This window comes from Zalophus californianus, chromosome 13 (assembly GCF_009762305.2).
Source record: "Zalophus californianus isolate mZalCal1 chromosome 13, mZalCal1.pri.v2, whole genome shotgun sequence".
NCBI lineage: Eukaryota > Metazoa > Chordata > Mammalia > Carnivora > Otariidae > Zalophus > Zalophus californianus.
The window spans coordinates 9785125-9809699 of NC_045607.1; the positions used below are offsets into that span (position 1 = coordinate 9785125).

General features: G+C 41.9%; 1 protein-coding gene across 7 annotated transcripts in view; it reads left to right on the plus strand.

The window, feature by feature from the left end:
- Positions 1–24575, plus strand: part of MAPKAP1 (MAPK associated protein 1) — a 233063-nt gene that overhangs the window by 138316 nt on the left and 70172 nt on the right. The gene's annotated exons all lie outside the window — the stretch shown is intronic.

Here is a 24575-nt window from a genome sequence, read left to right on the forward strand (position 1 = left end):
TAAAAGTGCTTGGTGTGTGCATGTGTGTGTGTGTGTGTGTGTGTGTGTGTGTGTGAGAGAGAGAGAGAGAGAGAGAGAGAGAGAGAGAGATGGCTGGCTAGATTGTTTTAGATATCATTGCTAGAAGGTTTGGTTAGCAGATCTACAGCAAAAAAAAAAGTGATTTTTTTAAACTGCCCCTGGGCCCAAGAAAGGGATTGGGTCAGTGGCATATGTGAGAAGAATGTGTTCCTATTGATTATGGAAGCTCCATCATTAATAATTTGTGATAGATTAAGACAAAGCTATTTGAGCTATTAGTTGGTGTAAAGGTGTCTTAAAAACCAAATCCTAAATTTGAAGGACTGCTTTTAATTTCATGTTTTCATATAATTTTCCATGGGGAAAACTTTCAGTTGTTAGTGTCCGGGGTATGCAATAAAAGGAAAACAACTTTCATTTTTACCAAATGAGGGCAACTGTAAAAAAAAATTTTCTAAAGATAAATCACTTGATGTGCACAAATACCTGTTAATCTTTAATTCCTCATTACCCAACTCTGTACAGAAAATAAGCTTATGGTATTAGCTATGATATTTAAAGGATATGAGGAAAAAAATATTACCAGTATTGAGAAATAATTATTTTGAGAAATAGCTCAAAAATTTGTCCTACCACAGACAACTTTAATATAAATCAACCTCTGTATGACATGTCAAATATCATCGCTTTGTAAATAAATGAGACTTCTTTAACACCTTTAGTTTCATCTTCTGGAAAGGAAAAAATGCATTACTCAGGTTGAAGAAAATAGTTTTGTGTTCTTTTTAAGGAGAGGCATATAATCTGTTCCAGATTTAATTAGCTATCTTCAGATGAAAGCTGAAGTTTTAATAAAAGTTAGAAGAGATAACACAGTGAAGGACACGGATGAGCTGTCTCAAGGCCATATTCCAGGGGAACGATAAGAGCCGTAAAAAATGGCAGAGGAGAGCAATTGAATGGAGCAATGAAAATCTGATTCTCATAAAAAAGAGAGAGAGAGAGAGCTGCTGGTAGGGGCGGTTGTAGATGAGACCTGCTAGCGTCTGCAAGCAATTTGGATGCTTGCCAGGAGTCATTGTTCACCCTCGGCTGTGGCGGCTCTGTCCAGATGTGCCAACTGCACGTTTCGGCTTTTGCCAGCTGACTGCGCCGTTTGATAACCAGCTCTCTGGATGCCCATCACTGGCCGCAGAGATAGAATTAAATGATGATGATCTTCCCACAAGTTGGGAGAGGAAACAATGCATATAAATCTTGATTTCATCTCAGCATGAGAAGTCTTTATCCATCATCACTCATAATGAACAAGTCGTTAGCTGGGATGAATGGTGTTCTGGTTTTTCCAAACACCTCTTTTGTTCATTTTTTGGGTGACTTTTATCCATTGCATGGGGGTCAAACCTCTTTACATTTAAGGGATGATTGAAGAGGCATAGCCTCTTCTTCCCAGGGGAAAGTAGATATTTGGGGGTTCTAGGTGCCAAGATAATAGCATTTAAACAGCTTCAGATATTTAAAGATATTTAATAAGCATGTATCTTCCTTTAGGATCCTGGTTTTTTCCTCGTGTTTTGACCCTAAATTTTTTACACAATAGTGCCCATTTTGTGACACATGCATTGTATTCAAAGATAGTGTTATTCCAGGTTGTCCAAGAGGAGCGGGAACCAGCTTTTTAAAACTTCTTAATAGAAATTCAGCTGTCGCAGATTTTTTTAGACCGTGAAACCTTTTTGAACTTACTGAGGTGCAGCTGAACCAGTGTCCTTCCCTCTGTCTCCAGCTATCTCTTTCCAACTGTGTACCTGTTTATCTGTGTCCATCTCCAGCAACCACGTTTATCATACACACAGTTATTTATATCCACCTTTGTGTACACATTCCTGCCATTTCCATCAGAGATTTTGCCACATCCAAAACACAATGATCTGCATTATTTATTCCTTTTCATACTAGAGAAGTCATTTGAGATTGATATATTTACATAAATTACTGTCCATTTTCTTAATCCAAAAAGCTCTATAAAATGAGAAGCCCTTTCTATTGCTTTATTAAGTCTGGTGTCATGAAACAGAAGGATCTCCAGTTTGGCAAAGATGTTTATTTAAGGTTAGCTTGGTAAAGACGGTGTATTTTGTGATCTTGAACTTTGTATTGTGGAGTGGGCTTATTTTGGAGGGTAATTAATGAAAAGAGGAAAATTCCTCTCATCATAGACAGAAACACGGTATGTTTCCTTAAATTAAAAAAAAAAAAGCTGTTAGTGCTCACAATTGGCTATGAAATACTTACACACATTATGACACATGAACTTAGTCGTGAACTCAAGAACGTGGTGGCAGGAGATGCCAGGCTAGAGACGTTTATCCTGCACATGAGCCCCGCAGTCTCTGCAAGAAGGGGCCTGCCTCACCCCATGTCCAGGACAGCAGTGGAGTGCTCAGCCCTCTCTTCAAACAGCTTTTGCCTGATGGAGAGCAGAACACCACTTGTCTGTTTGCTGCTCTTTTTTAACTGAAGTGAGAGGCGAGATTAAACAACATGTGCCATGTGGAGGCGAGAGTTCTCACTACTGGTTTGTTAGGGGTTAGTTGCACGAAGAACAAGGTTTCAGAAATCCTTTTATAGGCTGACAGTGCACTTCTGTTGCTTACCCACAAACCTCTAACCTCTCTCCTCTTTTTTCCAGACCGACCATACAACTTTCCATTTCATAGTAATCATAAATTGAGAACCTAAACTATTTTAGTATGAAACCCAGATGTGGTGACTGCTCCAACATTTAAGTACTCTTGCCCTTCCCTCTGGCACTCCTTTCCCCATTTTCATTTGTAAAAAATTGGAAGGTGGCAGCTATTTGAGCAAAAGAAGGCTTCTTTGTTTAGGTAGATAGGTTTGTCAATGGAAACCCTTAGGGTTTTAAAATATTTTTGCTTGGTATGGACAGACTATCATTACAGGCACTTGTAACTGATCTGGAATTTTGACTTGTATTATTTGTAATTATCATTGTCATAACTATTTATGAACACTGCAGGGTTTCTATTACTATTCATGTGCTGAACTAGAGGAGTCTTTTCACTGTGTGTTCCAGTCGGTGCTCTGCTAAGGCCCGTTTTTTTAAAGCCCATTTTTAAATGTCCCTTTTAAAGTTTCTCTACAGCTTTTCATTTTATTACTGATCCACTTGACATTTGGAAGCTACCTGCACTGGCAGAAAGTCCCCACTGTTTAAGAAAATTGTAAATGGAGAATCTGGTTTTAGAAGAATTAACTGGTACCTCTTTACTAATTTTTGTAGTGGGTGGGTGAGTTTTTGACATAATGAAGAGTAGCCAGTCAGGTCCTTTGATTTAGCTAGTAAAATATACTGACCTGTTATTTAGTGAATGAAGTCCTTAGCTCATCAAGTTCTCCTTTGGTCAGGTTCACCCTCACAGCCAGTGACCTTCTGAGCTTCTTAGTATTTTGTTGTTTAAATATGCTATCACCCAGGCGCCTGGGTGGCTCAATTGGTTAAGCGACTGCCTTCGGCTCAGGTCATGATCCTGGAGTCCCGGGATCGAGTCCCACATCGGGCTCCCTGCTCGGCAGGGTGTCTGCTTCTCCCTCTGACCCTCTTCCCTCTCGTGCTCTCTATCTCTCATTCTCTCTCTCTCAAATAAATAAATAAAATCTTTTAAAAATAAATAAATAAATAAATAAATAAACTATCACCCAACCAACCTTTACCAGCCTCCTGAAGCATGGTGTTGGGTATGGCAGGAATGCTTAAGAAATGGAGGCAGATACAATTTCAATTTATTTTTTATTTTTTTATTTTTCTTAAGATTTTATTTATTTACTTGACAGAGAGAAGCACAGTGAGAGAGGGAACACAAGCAGGGGGAGTGGGAGAGGGAGAAGCAGGCTTCCCTCGGAGCAGGGAGCCCGATGTGGGGCTTGATCCCAAGACCCTGGGATCATGACCTGAGCGGAAGGCAGATGCCTAACGACTGAGCCACCCAGGCGCCCCTGCAATTTCAATTTTACATTGACACAAAAATATAGTTAACTCTTGGTCTACAAAAGAGGAAGGCTTCGAAGTGGGATGTTCCAAGCAGAATAGTTCTCTGCATGGCTCTGTTTCAGTATTTGTTGTCATTTTGAAATGGAGGTGTTTTTCTTTATCATCTGCTGGAAGATTGAACCAGAAGCATATTAACTTTTTCTTACCCTTGTTCATTCTAGCCTTTTGATGTGAAAGACAAATTTTTATTAGTCTGAAAATCCTTTTGAAAAGTTCTTATAGCATTGTTAAAAAAAACTTACGACATTCATTTTTGCTTTTCCCTTACAAAATTTCACCTAGACTTTGAAAGATAAATGTTAGCTTTGTCAAGTGGACTCTCTCTTAACATCTCTGTTCAGAGTCACAGACCACCCTATTGTTTGCTAATGTACTGTGTTTTCACAAGACACCTAGGATGTCATTAGTGACATTGTCTAGACTAAGACGCCTCCACATTATTCCCTAAAATACTCCTAGGCTCAGAGAAGGCCAGCAAACAGCTACCACAGTTTGCAGAGTTCTGATCAGAAAGAGGGCTAATGATGACATCATTGGATTCTCAAGTTTTATATTAAAGATTCGTGTAAAATGTAAATTTTGATCCATACTGTATTTGTACTTTCATTCATCCTGTGTCCTCATGTGTCAGACCTGTGCTGGGTGCAGGGACACAGTGGGAGGCAGATTTACAAGGCCTGTGCCGAGGAAGAACTTACATTCTAGAAAGAAGGTAAAAATGAGGGGCTGTGAGAGAGAATAATAAGATGCAACATATAGGGTGGTCAGGGAACTCCTCCCTGAGAAATTGACATTTAAATTGTGACCTTCACATTTAAGCTGTGAAGAGTTGGGGAGGGCCAGTGTCATTCAAAGCAGTGGCTAGTAAAGGTTTACTCTATTTTAATATAAAAAGAACATTTCAGATTTCTTTGTAGTTAATTTACGTAACTCTCTCCCCCTCCACCCCACCTCCCCAAAAAAGTAGTGAAATTGACCCTTGAATTGTTCCCTGGACAAAGTCCCCACATCTCACCCATTAGCAGGTCCTCTCAGTTTTATCTCCAGAATATATCCTGAATGTATTCAGTCTTTTCCATCTCCACTGGATGAGTCCAGATCGCCATGACTTAACTAGCAGTTTGATGGTTTTCCTGCCTCTGCTCTTGTCCTCCTCCAGTCTCTTGCCTACACAGCAGCCAGAGGGATCCTCTGAGGTATAAATCAGATCGTACCTGCTCTACACCCTTCAGTGACTTTCAGAATAAAACCCAAACTTCCAACTACTGTAAAATACTCTGAGGCCCAAAGAGGGGAAGGGACATACAGAGAATATGAACACAAAGAAAGAAAAGAATTGGAAAGAAGTGCAGAATTGATCATTGCAATATGGCAGAGAAATATAGACAGACCAGGCAGAGAACCTGGGAAGCCAGGGTAGGGATTTGGAGCCTGTAACTTAATGTGGACCTGCTCTAACTAATAGACGGGTGACAGCAGGGCCAATCTCTGACACAATTGATAGGCCTTACTTTCATGCCAGGTAGACCTAGAAAGTAGCGTACAAATTAATTAATTAATTAGTAATGTTTTAAAGGGGGTTTGTGTATCAGGAGAGGAGTTGGTCTTTCCCCAGGATGTGGTTCCAGTGAGGGAAGAGCTGATTTATTGAGTGCCTTTGTGTATTACACATATTACCTCATTTAATCTGCAAATACCCCTAGAAGGTAGATTTTATTATGCCTGTCTTACAGACGAGACTTTAGAAATGTTGGGGGGGCGGTGCACGTTAGAATTAAGGAACTGTTGAGAACTGTGTATGTAATCATGTGCTTACCTCTCTGAGCCTCCCTTTCCTCAGCTCTAAAAGAGCTTAAAGTCACCCAAATTTCCACAGTAAGTAAATGGCAGAATCTAAATTGGAGCCCAGGCTTTTTTGACCTCAAAGCCCATACTCTTTTTATTATACCATGTTGCTTATTAGAACCCTAATGGGAGAACAAATTTAAAATTCTGTAAACAGAAATGTTCATTGATTCTAAGATCTAAATGCACTAGGGAAGTGCAGCATTTAAAGGAACCCTGTGGTGAATCTGGATATAAAGCCAGGAATTCTTTTTGTAATTGCACAGTTTGTCTGTATTGGTGTCAGTTTTAATGTTTTATGTCTGGCTTTCTTAAAGCAACATACACCTGTCCTGAGCTGCCCTGTGGAAAAGAGAAACCCATATGTTTTAGAGGGAGCGGGGTTACTAACAGTCTTCTAATGTGAAGTGTTCTCCCAAGGCTAAAATAAGCTAAAGAATCTTCTTGCTGTAGAGTTGAAGAGTTTTACTCCATGTGTAATTGTAAAGATGGAAAATCCAGTAACCTTTCTGCTATGAAAGTAATTTGTGAGCCAGAGACACAGACATGTGGTTTCCTTATGCTATAGCAGGTAATCCTTTAAGAGAAAAAAAAAAAGATGATGATGAAGAAGAAAAGGTAAATAAGACTGTTTAAAGGTTCTTAGTCAAAAAGGCAGTAATTTCTGTGGAAAACTGCTCCTCATGAAATAATAAAAAATCACACTGATGCCACTCATGCATGGGGGCTGGATGAGACATAAGACCTGATACTTGGTATCCAATGACCCAGTGGGAAAATGATAGAGAAAATTAGGGCAGCTAAAGTGTGTAAATGTCTAACTCAAATGCCCCGGGCAAGAAGCTCCAAGTTAAATATTCTTCCTTCCCCCTTCCTGCCTCTTTATCTTGTTGTTTCTTCCCACCTGAGCCTTCCCCTGTCTGGAGTGCTCTTAGGCTCCTGATGGATCTTCCTGAGAATAGAGCAGAGCATGTTAAAGATGGCATTGCAGTCAACTATTTTATCTAGGAAGCCTGGAAATTTAGAGAATTTATGTCAGGCAAAAATCTTTGGGAACCGCTTTAGAGACCCAATTATTTTAGAAGGGTGTTATGAGCTCTCACAACCGCCACATCAGAAAAACCTGAAATATATCATTCGCCAAAACCACATTTGACCAGCGTTTACTCTTCCTGCTAGTCACTAATCTTTCAGAAGTTCCTTTTCCATCACAAAATCTATTCATTCACTCCATCTGGGGCAGTCACCAACGTGGATTAGATTAAAGCAAAAGCCGAATGAAAGAAAGAGAAAAGACCTTTCTCCTGACAGGCTGTGTGGTGCTGCAGGAGGCACATACATTTTGAAGTCAGAGGAAGGACCTTTCTCTGGGCCACTAGGGACTAATTCTAGAGCATCACTAATTTAATAATAGCTTTTCAGAAAAAAAAAAATAAAGAAATACTACATTCAATGTACATATTGATTGTAAGCTGTAGCCTAATTTTAGAAATGTTATAAAGTAGGAAAAAATGCATCTTAGAATGAAGAACTATGGTAATGGAAAGCATAATCCTGTACTTTCCTCAGCTGTGACAGGGGAGAGGTTGAGGGGAGGAGTCACCCAGGGCACTGTGGGAAGGGGCAGGTGTGCGCCAAAGCTCTGAGTGTGGCTCTGACAGACCCTGATGACTTCAGTGTTCACCGTCCCTTGCTGCCTGCTCTGGGCCAGCACTGTGGTAGAATCAGGTGGAAACCCAGTGAGAAAACAGATTCAGAAAAGGGGGCAGGGGCGCCTGGGTGGCTCAGATGGTTAAGTGTCTGCCTTTGGCTCAGGTCATGATCCTGGCGTCCTGGGATCGAGCCCCACATCGGGCTCCCTGCTCTGCGGGGAGCCTGCTTCTCCCTCTGCCTCTACCTCTGTCTCTCATGAATAAATAAATAAATAAAATCTTAAAAAAAAAAAGAAAGAAAGAAAAGGGGGCAGTAAAATACGGCAAATTCTCAAGGAGAAGTACATAAGCTACTTAAGCAGCATAGATCAGGGAGTACTTAAAACTACTGGGTGAGGCAGGGCCTGAGGAAAGATGCTCTGGAGTAAATGATTTGATAGTTTTTTGAAGATTAAATAGAATTTTGGTAGGTGGGTAAGTGAGAGGAAGGACATTCTAGGCAGAGACGTTTTGAAATGTAGTAGTAACAAAACATGGATATCCCAAATTACTGGAGCAAGAACAAGACAGAGGATAAGCTGCAGAAGCTAGGCAGGGGACAGATCCGATCAGGCCAGGCCTGATAATGTACTCAAAACTAGAAGAGCTGTATTTGTTTATTGGGGGCTTATTATGCAGCAGACACTATGTAGGCACTGGGGATTTTGTTGAAGCCAAGAAATGATCCTTACCCTCCGAGAGCTTACTGTTTAGTTCCTCTGGGGGACAGGCAATTACAATACCATGCATGTGATCGGTGGAAATAAGTGTAGGGCCTAGGTACACATATGGTGGGAGGGGTGCCCTAGTCCAGTCTTAGGGAGTCAGGGAGAACTATCCTCCAGACGAGACCTGAAGATGGTGGAAACTGACCAGATGAAGAGGGCTGGGAAAGATCGTTTAGGCTGAAGGAGTGAGGTGAGAGAGTTTGATGCCTTTTGGAAACCACATGTAACTCAGTGGAATAAGCAGTAGAGTTGGAGTTAGGAGGGTAGAACATTATGAGGCTGAAGTGGTCATTTGGGACCAGGTCATGTTTGTAAACTGTGTTGGATTTGGACTTTATTCTCGTGGCAGAGGGGAACCATTGAAAGGAGAACAATATAGTCAGAATTTCTTTTAGAAAACACACCGTCTGCATGACAAAAATCGATTAGAGGACATAAAACAGGAGGCAGAGACACCGGTGAGGAGGCTCTTGAGGACTCTATCCAACGGATGATGAGCCCTGAATTAAGGCATGGAGAGAAGCGGATGGTACTCAGTACAGGAAGCAGAGGGATGGACACCACAGTAAAGTCTGATTTCTGTTATTAGAGCTGAATGCACAGTTTGAGGAGAATTGAAATACCTTGAAGCTGCCACCCGTTCTGGTGTTAATATTAAAACTAGGGTGTGGTAGAAGATAGGCTTTTAAAGATTTCTTTTTAATAAAATTAAATGCTTATTGAAAAAAATCAAACATTTAGAAGTGCGTCAAGTAAAAAGTAAGTGTATGAAGGTTTCTTCTGACTATTTGGTGTGAACCCTTGGTTTTTTATTCAGTTCACACACAGGTAGACATATAAGCTCTAAGTTTCATGTGAGCAGGACCCTGTTTTTTGTTTAGTTTCTTTAAATCACTATATACCCAACATCTAGCAGAGTGTCAAATAGAAGACAGTCCTTAAATGTTTGTTAAATGAACTTGTAAAAAATGTATCCACATAGGGCGCCTGGGTGGCTCAGTCATTAAGCGGCTGCCTTCGGCTCAGGTCATGATCCCAGAGTCCTGGGATCGAGCCCCAAATCGGGCTCCCTGCTCAGTGGGAAGCCTGCTTCTCCCTCTCCCGCTCCCCCTGCTTGTGTTCCCTCTCTCGCTGTCTCGGTCTCTGTCAAATAAATAAATAAAATCTTTAAAAAAAAAATGTATCCACATAATGATTTTTAAGAAGGATACCACACAATGTATATGATTTTGCATTTGTTTTTCACTTAGTATTATGTCATAAGCATTCTACTATGTTAGAGTGACCATTGCCGTTTTATCTTCCTAGTTACATTTATTTAACTTAGCTCTCTGTTGTTGGACATTTAGATTATTTCCAAATTTCCAGTTTTACACATACAGTGAACAATCTTGTATGAATATTCATTGCACGTTTGTGCTAGATGTTAAATATGGGATTGCTTGTCAGAAGTTTGCTTATTTAAAATGTTGAGAAAAACAAATTGCCCTTTAAAAAGTTTATACCAATTCTTTGACACTCCAAGAATATATGAGAGTGTCTTCTTTTCCCACCCCTTACTAACACCAATGTTATCAATCTTTCATTTTTGCCAAACTGATGGCTAGCAGTTAATATTGCATTTTAATTTGCATTTCTGGGGGTTTTGTGTAAAGTTAAGCATTTTAAAAATGTTTTTATCTGCCATTTATCTTTCTAAAAGAGTTTTTAAGTCAGTTGTTTTTAGTGGGAAGAGAAATTGAGAAGTCTAATTTCACAAAACTGTTTTTAAGAAGTACCCTGTAGTTTAGAATACAGTTCACCCTACCACCCCCTTTCCTGCCCCAGCAGGTCCACTTATGTGTGTACACACACACACGCACGCACACACACACACACACACACACACACACCTGATATAGAGAAAAGGCACACATCCAGGCCAGGCCAATTTACTTGTTTGCCTTCTGGCTTTTCATTCACCAGCAAAGCTTTTGTTTATGTGTTTGGAGAGAGTTAGCTGGTAATTCACTAGGTTCCAATTCACCTCATTTAGGACCTTATGTTGTTACCTGCCTGCTTTGTCACAAAACTATTTGAAAAAATAGATTTCCTGTTAAATAGTATATTTTAGTCTGGTACGTGTATATAGTACTTAGAAAATGCATCATAATCTGGAAATCAGAAATGTAGGCAAAAAAGTTGTCACCCTTAACAGGTTTATTTTGGGGAGGCACATCTAAGGACACGTCTGGCAGCATTATGAACAGCACTGGCACCAAGGGCAACCGTGGGGGGTTAATGGAGACCCTGCATCATTCCTTGCCATGTGCCTGGTGAGTTAACGCCTAGAAGTTTCTGGGAATGGTGGCAAGTGGGGAAAAGGCTGCAACCAACAATCAGTGTCACAAAGTGGGGATGACTAATTTGCTGAGGACACCGTTGAGACAGATGTTTAATTAGCTGAAGTCAGAGTGGATAAATTGGGAGAGGACTGCCTATGCAGAGAGATGCCCTGTTCCCTCATCTCTCATTTAACTGTGTTTGGTTTGGGTTTTTGTCCTTACCGTTTTCTTTTTGAAGGCAATGTCCTCAGACTCAGGCTGGGAGGGGGAATAGGAGGAAAAGTACCCTTTGGTACATCTACTGAATACTTACTGTACTTTTGTATTTAACCTTTACAAAGACCTTGTGAAATGGACATTATCTATTTTTTATGGTTGAGAAAACCGAGGCCATGTTATGTGTGTATCGTGTATATGCATCCATTCTTGTGTGGATTGCTAATGAGTGACGTAGATGAGATTTAAACCTGTACCCCTTGATTCTTAAGCCCAGTGTTTTTTTCCCTGTACTGCAGCTTCCCCATTTAAATTGTAATGCAAGTAAGAGAACTTTCTGGAATAAAAGTAATCTGTATATTGACAGGAACTGGTGTCACACAAGTGAATGCATTTCTTGGAAATATCAAATGATACTCATAAGATTTGTGCATATCATCGTATGAAAATTTTACCTAAAAGTAAAAAGAGGGGGCGCCTGGGTGGTCATTCGTTAGGTGTCTGCCTTCGGCTCGGGTCATGATTCCAGGTCTTGCTCAGCGGGAAGCCTGCTTCTTCCTCTCCCACTCACCCTGCTTGTATTCCCCTCTCTCGCTATGTCTCTCTCTGTCAAATAAATAAATAAAATCTTAAAAAAAAAAAGGTAAAAAGAGAATCTCAAACAAATATTGGACACCAGTTAACATTATGCACACTGAATGTACTGATGTCTGCTCTTTACTTCGAAATGCATTTTTTTTTAAAGATGCATTGGTGGAAATAAAATCTTTAAAAAAAAAAAAAGAAAAAAGGGACGCCTGAACGTCTGCCTTTGGCTCAGGTCATGATCCCAGGGTCCTTGGATCGAGTCCCGCAACAGGCTCCTTGTTCAGCGGGGAGTCTGCTTCTCCCTCTCCCTCTGTTGCTCCCCCCTTCTCGCTCTCTCTCACTGTCTCTCCCTCTCTCAAATAAATAAATAAAATCTTTAAAAAAAAATAAAGATGCATTGGTGGATGGATATATGATAAAGCAAATACAGTAAAAATGCCAATTGTAGGATCTAGGCGGTGGGCACATGGGTTTTCAGTGTACAGTTCTTTCAACTTCTCTGTGGTTTAAAAATGTTTATAACAAACTAGGAAAGAACTTACAAAAATTAAAAGTATATAATTTAGGTTCTTATTAATGTAAATGTCTGAACTTACAAATCATTATCTTTGTGGCATAGAAAACACTAATCTTTACGTCCTGTAGGGTATTTTATCTTTCATTACTTCATATGTTAAATGATATCTTTGAGGTCATAGTTTCTTCCATGGACCTGTGGTTTTAAGTAGCATATAGAGTTATGAAAATATAATAATTGTTACCACTTATTGAATATTAAAAATTTGCCAGGCAATCTGCCAAGCACTTTTTGTAGTGATCTCTTCTAATCCTTAAATCAAGTATTTGAATTGATTATTATTTTTGTTTTATAAAAGAGAAAACTAAAGCTCAGAGAGTCTGCAAGACTTGTCCAAGGTCACACAGCTAGTAAGTTGGGGAACAGGGATTCAAACCCAGATGTATGATGCCAAAGTTTGTATTCCTCCTACTGGGTAAGGTTCCAGGGTCCACATGTCAGTGGAGGCAGGTATGCTTTTCTCCCTGGAGAGACCAAGTGCCCCTGCTTCATTTGGACGTGGCAACATGATTCAGTGTAAAAAGTACGGGCTTTGGACCAAACCAGCCCAAGTCTCCACCCCGGCTGTGCCTTTCACACAAGCTGTAAGGTTAGACAGGTCATCAAGCCTTTTTCACTTCGGTTATCTTTTCTGTCAACAGGGGTAATAATACCTACCCGGCAGGGCTATTGTTTTGACTGGGTGCATGTAAAACAGTTCATAGTAAGTGTTCAGTGGATGTCAGCTGCCCTTATCCCTGTTGCTACTGCGGCACCAAGCACACCATAAAATCTGGCTTTTGAGGTTTTGATTTACTTCCTTTTCTACCCAAATGACTTGGCCTTTGCCTGTACCTTTTGTTTGCAACAAATTAAGTCCATACAAAGCTAATACCCTGTGATAGAACCAGCTTTTGAATTGTGTTTGGATATGGATCTGCTGGAAGCACCCTTTATTTTGAACAAGGAGAAAACTAGATCCAGAGAGCCAACTCCAATGATTTTTGACTAACAAGAAAACCCATGTCAGGCATGTAGGGGTGGCCTAATGGTCACAAGGCACATTCATCATGTAGCTTATATCAGCAAATTTAATTTACTACACCCAAGATTCTAGAGAGGAAGTGAACAAATCACAGTTTTCTGTAACAAACATGTTTACAGGTGATTATAAGAAGCCTTTGTATTAACAATCAAGTAGCTCACAAAGCCTGTTGCTTCTTCTTAGAAAACATTTAAAAGAGAAAATATAATGAAACATCCATGTGATTTTTGAGGAATGATTACAGAAGTTACAGGGAGGTTTGGAATGCTGTGTCTGCCCCTTTACACTCTCTAAGAAGAGTCTTTGTCTCCCCCAGAGGAAGCAGAAGGCCCCTTTCTTCAGGCAGGCCATTCATATATTTATCCTAAATATTCATATATTTAGTAGCTGTCAAGGAAAAGTCTTCTCTGCCAAGGTTGGGTTTGGCCATTTGCATGAAAAATCATCACTTTATATGAGCTCTCAGAGAAGACCTCTTCCAGACCAGCCCAGAGACCTGAGACACCCAGCTCCTATCTCACTGTTTTCAGAGGCCTGCCACTAGAGCTAGTCTTCCCCCATACACAGTTTAAAAGGCAGTTTTAACAATTGCAGTGACAACTTTCCACAAAGAGTTTTTCCTTTTTGAGTAAGTTACAAATACCGGTACTTTCTACAATGTCTTTAAATGCATTAAGAAAAGAAGAAAAATAGCTCATCAGTCAGGATATTTCTTTTTCTGTCTTACAGTGACAATAGTGCCAAGAGACAAAGATGACTTAAAATCAGGAAAAGGCATTGGAGTGGCACTGGGAGGCAGGTCTGGGGAAAGGATGTATCAGCACCTACTTCTCATTACCTAGCTACTGATCACAGTGGGACAGTCAGCAAGGTGGATAGATTTTACTGTGCCATCAGACCAGTTTTTCAAACAGAAAGTCAGTGAGATGTGATTAAAGCCTAAGTGCTACAGAAGATACAAGGTGGTCTATTGGAGCTCCTCAGTTTTCCCCAAAACTGTCTCTCCACTGGATCATAGAAATATCAAATCATAACAGAACCCCAGCTTTACTTTTTTTTTTTTACACACTACACTTAATAGAACAATGTGAATTAAGATAAAATTAAGCCAAAGTATGATTTAAGTCTAAAAAAATCCTCAAGCACAGTGTATCCAAATCCAAACTCATCACTCTGTAAATATTTATGAATAAATTTTTATATCACTCAGTAAATCTCTGCTACCTTTTAGGCAGTGTATAAGGATGGCAGGGCCTGTTCTTAGCTCTCATTTTAGCGAGGTGGTTAGTCAATAAAAACAGACCAACCAACAAGTACGTTTGATAGGGATACTCCATTCTGGCTTTTAGCCTGTCCATTTTCTGACTAAAAGGACTTCTTCGAGTCTCCAGTTTTGCGAGCGCCCCTCCCAAAAGGAGTCCCGCTTGCCTGCGCGATCGGGCATTGCCTCAGTCTTCCCACTTGAGCCAGTTTCCATGCATCTGCTAATCGATTACCGACACTGTGCCCCGATGCAGGGGGACACGGACAGGACAGCGATGGCTGGGTGATTCATGAGCAGTGAGTAACTCATCCCGTCCAGATCAACAGCGTCAATTAAGAGGTACAGGCCATATCTCAGCCCTGGAAACTGCTAGAGAGAACATTGTCCCTCAGCCACTCAACCTTGCGTCAGAGGCACCGTGGGCCTGCCCCAGTGAGTTCCTAATACATTGATCTTGCCAGATGTTGGTGTGTACCTCTCCAAGGAAAAAGATGAGGACCCTCCTTTTCCTTTGGGTTGGGGGAATTGAACTTTCATTTGAGTCAAATGAAAGTCCCTTATGAAGAACAGGTTCCTTTTTGTTTGCCAGCACTGTAGCTGGCCTGGAGTTGGTGACTAATGTATTTTGGGAAATGAGCAAAGGAAAAGCAGTGAAAGCCAGTCTTGCAGCCCACAGCTGCTTCGCTCCCTGCTAGCCCAGGCCCAAGGCCACCCACTTCCTATTCAGGAATAGATTCACTGCACTTTGATTATTAGAGATCAAACTTCCTCTGAGAATTAAATCATCGAATGAAAATGTAAATGTCTTAAAAATGAAACACAGTGCACATCAGTTGAAATTAGTGTTGCCTCCCAGGTTCCCAAGACATGAATCTCTAATGAGCCCTTGGGGAGCCAGTGGGATATAGCAAAAACAGACATTTTAAGCACTGATAATCAAGTAAGGGTGCCCAACAGGAAGAAACCACTGCATACACTCTATTCCAGAAAAAGAGAACTAAAGCAAACTTACTTTCCGAAGTAGGGCTGTGCATGTGTGAAGGGTGGAGCACACACTGATTCCTCATCTTCCACAGAAGTTAAGACGTATTGTCAGATATTTATAATCATTTTTAAAACAGCTCAGTAAGAATGCTAATAAAAAATAGGAAGGTGAATACCAGAAGAAATAGCCAAAAATTTTTTTAAGTAATTGCCTGTAAGAAGGGATTCAGGGATGTGCGGGGAATTAACTTTTTCACTCTAGGACTTGTGGTATCATTTACTTCTAAAAGTGTGTATACAGCAGCTGCCCACGGGTCCTCTCCCCGTGCTTTAATAAAAACACCTTTTTACACTGGAAAAAAAAATAAAACTGTATATACAGTTGACCCTTGAACAACACAGGTTTGAACTGCATGGGTCCACTTATGTGTGGATTTTTTACAGTACAGTACTATAAATGTATTTTCCTTATTTTCTTAACATCTTCTTTAGCTTTGTTGTAAGAATATGATATATAACACATACATATACATACATGTAATACAGACATCATACAAAATATGTGCTAATCAACTGTTTATATTATTGGTAAGGCTTCCAGTCAACAGTAGGCTCTTAGTAGTTAAGTTTGGATTTTTACATGGATTTTCGGCTGTATGGGGGATCGGCGCCCCTAACCCTCATGTTAAGAGTCAACCATATAATGTTCCTTTGTGAAAAGCGAAAATAGTTTTTAAAATTTGTAAAAAGAAGACTGCTTACTCTCAAATTCCAGAGCTTAGAAAGATTTCTTTCTTTCCCTTACTTACATGGACTTTCTTTATTTGGTAACTTCCTTTCTCCTAAAAGCCACAATCCATTTTATTGTGTGGATGTCAGTTTTCTGTGAGAACACTGTTATTAAATAGTTGCTTCCCATTGCAAACATCTCCAAACCTTTCAAGACCAGAATGTTATATGAGTATAACCATTATATTGTGACTTTGCCAACATCTTGTCTCTGTGACCTGTATTTTCCGCAGGTTAAAGCACAGGCTATTAGCTGAGTACTCTTGTCCCATCCTAAGGATGACTAATATCTCAAATATAAGTGAAAACAGCTGCTTTTTCATAAGATTAGAGTTCCAAACAGCTGTCACATGTACATTTTGACATTCTTTTTTTTTTTTTTTTTTTCAAATTGGGGCAAAAATTAGTTTACTGACTTTACTAATCTGGTTAAGAATATCATCTAACTTCTGTGGAAAGGTGGAGAGGAGGTCAGGGAAAAGCCTATTAAGCTAGAATGTAGCTATGCCCAAAGACTCAAACTTACTGAAAATGAAAACCCTGAGCTGAGACCCCTCTGTGCCAAGGACATAAGGTCTGTAGGGGCCTGGTGGCAGCTGCTACATCACTACCACCCTTGCCAGAGAGCCTGCGCCTCGGCGGACAGCCACTGTTCTCTCTCTAGCTGAAGAGACGCCGCAGTGCCACCCCATCGTGTCCTGAAAGCCTGAATCTGTGCTGTCTCATCTTCTGCAGCCCGTGGAGGGCTTATTTCCGGGATTACTGTTGTGGATCAGAAGACCATGCTCCCTCTATTGGCTCAAAGCTGGCCCCACCACTCCTAGCTAGGTAACCTTGGTCAGGTCATTCTCCCTCTCTTGAGTTCCTTGCTTTATTTTGCTCTTCAGTAAGATAAAGTCACAGCTGCATCACAGGCTGCTGGTTGGTAGTCTTAACTGTGGGAGCTTAATGCCTGGGTTCTAGAAACATCTTCCCGGTTCCACTCTTGCTTCTGTTATTCTTTCTAGCTCTTTGGTGAGTTTCTTAGCCTGTTTGAACTTCACTTTCCTCATCTATGAATGAGAATAACACTATCTTCTTCACAGCATTGTTGCGAGAATTAAATAGAAATCCATATGAAACACCAAACGCATAGCTGTTACTGTTTTATTACTCCGTAAATGTTAGTCCTGTCCCCTCTTCAGTTTCATTGTTATGAGACCCAGCCACACTCACAATTTTGTGATATAACACTTTGTTTTTTAGGAGTATGACTGCTTTGAGTCATAATTCAACAGAGACCCTAGCTACTAAGGAACCCAGCTCAAATTTAGTCCACATTACGTATGGCCCAGAATGTGTGCATCTGTCTGCCCAGCTGCTCACTTGAGCTTTTCCAGGGGTCTGAGGCCCCTTGTCAGAGCAGCAAAGCATCAGTGAGAACATAGGTATGCACATGTAAGAATGACCTAGCATTCCTCTAGAGCACTCTGCATCTGGGGCTGGATAGGCAGAAGGGTTAAAAGCTGGAGAAACTTTTGTCATAAATTTTCTCTTCAGCAGGACTTCCCAGGGAACATCTGACATTAGGAGAGAGGAAATGCTGATTGGCCTCTGAGTCAGCTGAAGGAGACAGGAGCTGCAGTGGAAGCTGCTGGATTTACTGTTATTAGCAAGGCAAATGGAAAGCCAGCAGGGCAGCCCAGCTCCCAGATAATAGATGTAACGAGAAGGAAAACTCCCAGGAAGGAAAATGGCTGGCAGCCACGACCCTACTACCTCCTCCACTGCCATTTTTTCCCATCTCTTTTACCTTTTTGTTTTCGGTGTTTAGCACAAGGAGAAGCATATTTTAACATCTTGGGTTATAAGTCATAATTGGTTTAAAATAAAACAGGATCTATAATTCAGCTTTTTATCTGTCTGATAGCTTCATAGTTGAACATGATGAAATGTGTAAAATTGTATTAATATAATATGAAGTAGCTGCCATTTACTGAGCACTTACCACAGGCCAGACTAAGTGTTTTACATGTGTTATTATCTCATTTAATCCATTTAACAACTTCATGCTCTAGAAATTATCATCATCCCCAGTTTAGAGATAAAAGAAACAGTGCTTAGAGCACTTAGGTAATTTCCCAAGGTCTTAAAGCTTAGTGGAACTGGGATTTGAACCATGCCTTTAAGGTCCTACCAGTCCAGGGGAAAGTACTGAGGCAAGAGCCCAAATGGCTATTATGGGGCCAGACAGGATACTAGCAGTAAGAAAAGTGCTTACTGAGGCCTGTGTTCCTGACATGAAACATAGCCCAAGCTGGTACAGTGGTGGTTAGAAGGTGGATGGGTAGGCAGAGAAGAGTCGAGTTGGCAGGTAGAGATGATCTCTGAAGGGCCTCTTCCCCCAAAACAGGGAAAAGGGCAGAAAGGGCAGTTGATACCTAAGGACCACAATAACTGAGGGGGAATTCCAGGTCCTGACAGTAAGAACCAGGGAAGCAGATGATGCTCAGCATCCAGGGACGGAAATACAGAGAGTGGTGTCCTGTGCAGGGTCAGGTCACAAAGGCAACAGGTGAACAAAACTCCTATTGTCAAAATTACCTCTAGAAAAAAAATCCCTTTAAAAATGCCTGTCACAGGGGCACCTGGGTGGCTCAGATGGTTAAGCGTCTGCCTTCGGCTCAGGTCATGATCCCAGGGTCCTGGGATCAAGTCCCGCATCAGGCTCCTTGCTCAGCAGAGAGTCTGCTTCTCCCTCTCCCTCTGCCTCTCCCTCTGCTTGTTCTCTCCCTGTCTCTCTCGCAAATGAATAAATAAAATCTTTAAAATAAATAAATAAAATAAAATAAAATAAAATAAAAATGCCTGTAAGGGGGCGCCTGGGTGGCTCAGTCAGTTAAGCGTCTACCTTCCGCTCGGGTTGTGATCCCAGGGTCCTGGGATTGAGTCCCCCGTCAGGCTCCCTGCTCAGTGGGGAGTCTGCTTCTCACTCTCCCTCTGCCGCTCCCACTATTCATGAGCGCTCTCTCTCAAATAAATAAATAAAATCTAAAAAAAAAAAAAAAAAGCCTATCAGAGGCCAGCATACTATAGTTTTTCTCATTAAGTCCCAACATAGCTGGCCTCTTTTTCTAGCATAAGAACCAGTGAAACTAAAAATACATATCTTTAAATGCTAAACTCAAACTTGGCACAGAAAGACGCTCACACTGAGGAGCTACAAAACAGACACCACCATCCACCCAATTAATTCAGTAAGTCATTCATCAGACATTTACCAAGCTCTGTAATTGCAAAGATGAATAAGACTCCCCCCTCACATTCACTCTTGGGGTTCATTGAATCACTGAGAGTCATGGCAAATGGGATTCTCCAAACTATTTAAATTGTTCTCTTGGTCATTCTTCACTCTCTGTTTTTCCTCATTTTTACCAGGCAAGTGTAGTTGAATTTGGGTAAATTAAATGTGTAACTCATACACAGAGAGGTCCAGGCATATAGGTGGCATCAAGGGCAGGCCCAGTTTTCTGAGAGGCATGTTGAGAACCTAGCAGGATACTAAGCCCAGGGCAGGGTTCTGGGCAGGGCTGGGCCAGGGGCGAGGGCACTTACCTGAATGAGACAGGAGGGTCAAGTCCAGATTAAAAGAAAGACAGTCTTGTTTTGGGTTGACTTGAAATTGCAGAAATCTTCCTGCCTTGAAGCAGAACCTGCAGGTGAGAGGAATGTTAAGTGGTAGGACTTTCCCTATTGTGGGGAAAGGAAGTGGGCCATTCTGGGAATCTGGTAGGGCCTGATGTTGTCATGGGGGTCAGATGCAGAAAAGCATATGCAAAGGGTCCTGGAGGCCAGATAAGACTTGGTAGGGAATAACCATAAAAACCAGATGTGGATTTTCCCGACTAGAAGAGCGGGCAGTGTGGGTGAAGGGAACCATGCACTGAACAGTGAGGAGACCAATTTAGCTGGTTCATAGAGGACATAAGATGGACAATTAGGTTGGATAGAAGGTCCGGAGAGCAGGGTAAAGAAGTTGTGAAAGGATTTTAAGCATGGAAGTGATAACCTTAAGAGAGCACCTTCCGCAATAGGATGAAGAATGGATGGCTGGAGGCAGGAGAAGAGTTGGGAGACCATTACTGGGGGCTGGATGATAAGCAATGCAAGGGAGATGTGTTAAATGGGTAGAGTCTGTGGAACTTGGGAGTTGACTTCCTGTCCACAACAAGGAGGGAAGGCTGAGTAGGAAGTATTCCAGACTTGTGGGTGCCTTGTTCACTGCTCTGAGTCCTTAGAGGCCAGAGCCAGTCCTAATGGTCTTTGTATCTGCAGTGCCTAGCCCAGGCCTTGGCACAGGGTAGGGTCAGTAAACGTTTGATGAACAATGAGATAATCCATTATCATTGGAAACCCAGTTACAAGGAAAAAGAGCTAGTTTTGAGTAGAGAAGGTTAATATGTTTGTAGTTAATTCTCCTGTGAAATTAGAATCAAATAAGTGCTTGGAGTTCTCTTCATTCCTGCAAAGGTAGGCCTGAGCCACTTATTGTCAGTGGTACTTCTTGAAGAGTTGGTGGAAGCCCCTACGAGGCCCTGCAGCCTGTTGTCCCACCCAGGGTTACAGCCCCTTCACTGGGGTCACTGGCACCGAGCTGTTTAGAGAACAACGTCACTCCTGGTGCCTCACCGAATCTGTTCAGTAGCCTGTCCAGTACATACAACTATTATCTTCATTTTCAGAGGAGGAGACGGAGGGTTCCGAGAGCTGTAGCTTATCCAAGCCAGTCTCTGGCATAAGCAGATTTGAATAGAAGTCTTCAGATTCCACTGTATCATAACAAAGTCTGATGACTGAAAACAGTTGGCCCCAAGCATGCTCTCCATTGACTTAGGTTGGAGTCACCACTTTTTTATAGCTCAGAAAAGGCTATAGACAAATGAAGTCTCCTTGTTTGCTGCTTTTGTTTTTGTCCTTAGGTGTTTGTGACTAAATTCGCTAATTTTGCTGGCTGTCAAGGCTGTGTTAAGGGAAATGGGTTTGAACTGCTGCGGTTTTTGAGTACTGGACTGTATGTCAGAAACCTTTGCCATCACAGGAAATTCTGTCACTCTGGATTTACTATCTGTTCCCCACAGCTGAATTTCTCAGCAGTGTGATTTAGCACCCTGGCTCCCCATCAACCGGTTTTGGCATTTATTTGAATGCATTACCCCACTGGTTTCCATAAACTATTTTACAATTGTTTAAAATAAATGACTCTTTATTTCCACAAAAACCATCTGTATTTCTTTACAGAGTAGCAGATAACTGTGCGTAAAATTTGGTAATGTCACAGTGACTCAAGTTAAGAGAAACAGATTAGATTGAAAAATTGGATGCTAAGGGACAGTGTTAAAGGTTTCCATCCTCTGTAACAAGTGATACCTGGATTTGAAGGAAGGGGACAAAATGTTTCTTTTTTTAAAAGTAATACTAGGCCTCCTTTCTCCAAAGGGAAGTCCATTCGTGCCCGCTGGGTAGTGACAGAATATGGACTATGAGCATCCCTGTGTCCTTTCAGCACTCACTGTGCCTTGGGTGGTGTGTAGGAAGCTCCTATCCAGGAGCTTCCAGCCCTCTCCAAGTTTTGGGTTATCCATGCCTTATCTCTTCTTGTTCTGATGGTGAGTGGGTTCCTAGGCCTGTGTGTTGCAGCTCAGAGAACTCTGGTAAGAAGCACGTTGGGACAGGTTGCTATGGTGAGAGAAGGCAGGCCTGGGTGAGGGAACTGAGCTGATGGGGAGGCGAGATTGGCCCCTGACAGGGGTGGTCTTCCATTCTCTAGCCAGTGCCCAAAGCAGCACAGATCTACACCAGTCCCGTCCATCCCCGGGAAACCCAGTCAGAGTTGGGGCTGTCTTGTGCTTCTCCAGTCAGTGGGGACATTTGGTGTCAGCTGGAGGTGGAACTTCAGGTCTGCTCTGGAGGACAAGGTAGGTAGGGTGGTAGCCATGCGGGCCGAGTTTCCACTTAGTCACCAAATACACACCGAAACACACCTTTTGCTGTGGCTGCCCCAGGAATGCAGAGGTCCTGAAATCTGCACTTCAACCGCAGTTTGCATATAGTTAGTGCATGAGACAGGCCCAGCCAGAGACCTTCCTGGTGCGGGTTGTACAGAGAAGTCCAGAGGCAGTGGTACTCATGCAGCTTTGACATGTTGAGTAGGGGAGAGCAAGTACCAGAAAAGTGAAGTAAAGGGAAGATCACTTCAGACAGGGACTAGTATGAGCAGAGCACAGAGGGTTGAAACAGCGTGGTTTGGAGGGTATTTCTGGATTACTATATCATTAGGTGGGAGGTGGGAAGGGGAGGGAAATGAGACCAGTGTGGCAGACTTCTAGAGGTTGCAGCCTCTGCTGAAGAATCATACCTCACCCCCCGCCCAGTGAAGCTTGGACAGCAGAAGCAGAGACCCAGACATAAGATCTGCGGAGTCCTTGGAACAACTCCTAAGAGGGAGGTACTGTTATTATCCCTCTTTTACAGGTGGGAAAGCAAGGCATAGAAAGTTTAAGTAATTTGCCCAGGATCACACAGCTAGTAAGTGGTGGAGCTGGGAATTCAAACCCAAGCAGTCTGGCTCATAACCACTATACCATGCTTTCTCAAATGTTTTGGGGTCAGCAGGGGTTGTAGGGCACTCCCTAGAACACACACACACACCACCGCCACCAACACCCCACCCGAGTTTAGGGCAGAGATCAAATCCGGACCTTCTTCCTACCCTCCAAGCTGCAGAGATGGACTCCGAACACACTGCCTCTTGTCTCAAAGCCTGAGTGGGAGGCATCAGGACTGTCTTAGAAGGAGGCTGAATAGGGCAGACAGAGACAGTATGGAGTCACCCTTTGTTTTCCACAGCCCATCTAGAATCCAGGGGGAGGACAGGGCAGGGATAGTTGTCTAGGCTAGGGTGAAAGAGCACCAGTTGGACAGTCTGACCAGTGGTCTGAAGTCATGGCCTCTCTGTGAAAAAACAGGCGCCAGCAGCCTGGCCTCAGATGTTCCAGTCTTCTTTACCTTTACTGCCTTTGGCCAGCTCTGTAAGACTCTGTGGTCCACCCTATGCCTTGACTCTGGACCATGGGAACCCCTGAAGAGGCTCTATGACACTTTTGTTCCTGGGCCTCCAGCTGCTTAGGTGTCTCCCCAGCAGCCACTGAACCGCCCCTGATCTGTGAGAAGCCAGAGATGGTGAGAGGGGGCTCCAGAGGACACAGTTCGTAGTCTGATCTAGCTGGAATCACCTCTAAGATTGTTTAACCTCATTTTTTTAAATTGGAATTTTAATGACAGAAGTAATACCTATATATACCCAGTCAAAAATCTGAACCAGATAGAAATCTATAAAGTAAAAAAAGCAAAAGCCTTTGTCTTTGCTACTATCCCATCCGACACACAGAGTTAACTGTGAGAACAGTTTGATATCCTTCCAGATTTTGCGTGTGTGTGTGTGTGTGTGTGTGTGTGTGTGTGTATTTTCAACAAATACACACACACACATAAATGCACATTTATAGCTGGAATTTTACTTTATTAATATGGAGCATACTCTACATTCTGTATCTTTTTTTTTTTTAATTTTATTTATTTGTTTGACAAAGAAATGGAGCCAGAGAGCACAAGCAGAGGGAATGGCAGAAGGAGAGGGAGAAGCAGGTTCTGCACTGAGCAGGGAGCCCAATGCAGGGCTCGATCCCAGGACCCTGGGATCATGACCTGAGCCAAAGGCAGACGCTTAACCATCTGAGCCACCCAGACGTCCCATTCTATAGCTTTTTAAATTTAATAACGTATCATGGAAATCTTCCCATGTCTTATTAACTTAGTTTATTTTTTTAACAGCTACATAACATTCCAATGTACAGATATACCGTAATTTATTTAATAGTTTCCTGCTAGAGAATATTTAGACTGTGCAATTTTTTATTTTAAAACAGTGCTGCAGTGAACATCTTTGAACATACATCATTGTGTACTTGGAGTAATGCTTCTCAGGATAAATTCCTTTGTTGGGTCAAGAGGCAAGGTTGTTCAATTTTAAATGCCACCTTGTTGAGGTCATTCTATTGAACAAAGATTATTGAGCACCTACAAAGAGCCTGTTGCTGTGCTGGAGCTCTGGGAATACAGAGTTGGTTTTATTAAAAAGCCCCTCCACCCTCATCTTCAAAGATTTGTAGGAGTTGGGGGGAAACAATGACAAATAGACAGAAATGCTTCTAATCCAGCATGCTCAATACACTGAGAGAAGCAAGGCCCCAAGGAAGTTGCAATGAAAGAGCTCTTGATTCTGACAGGGATTCAGGCAGGGCTGCAGAGAGGAGGGGAGATGCCAAAAGGTGTGCCTCCCTACACCTCCCAGGAGCCCATCTGTGAGACTGGGTATTCGAGAAGAAATTTGTTCTAAAGAATTATGATGCTCCTG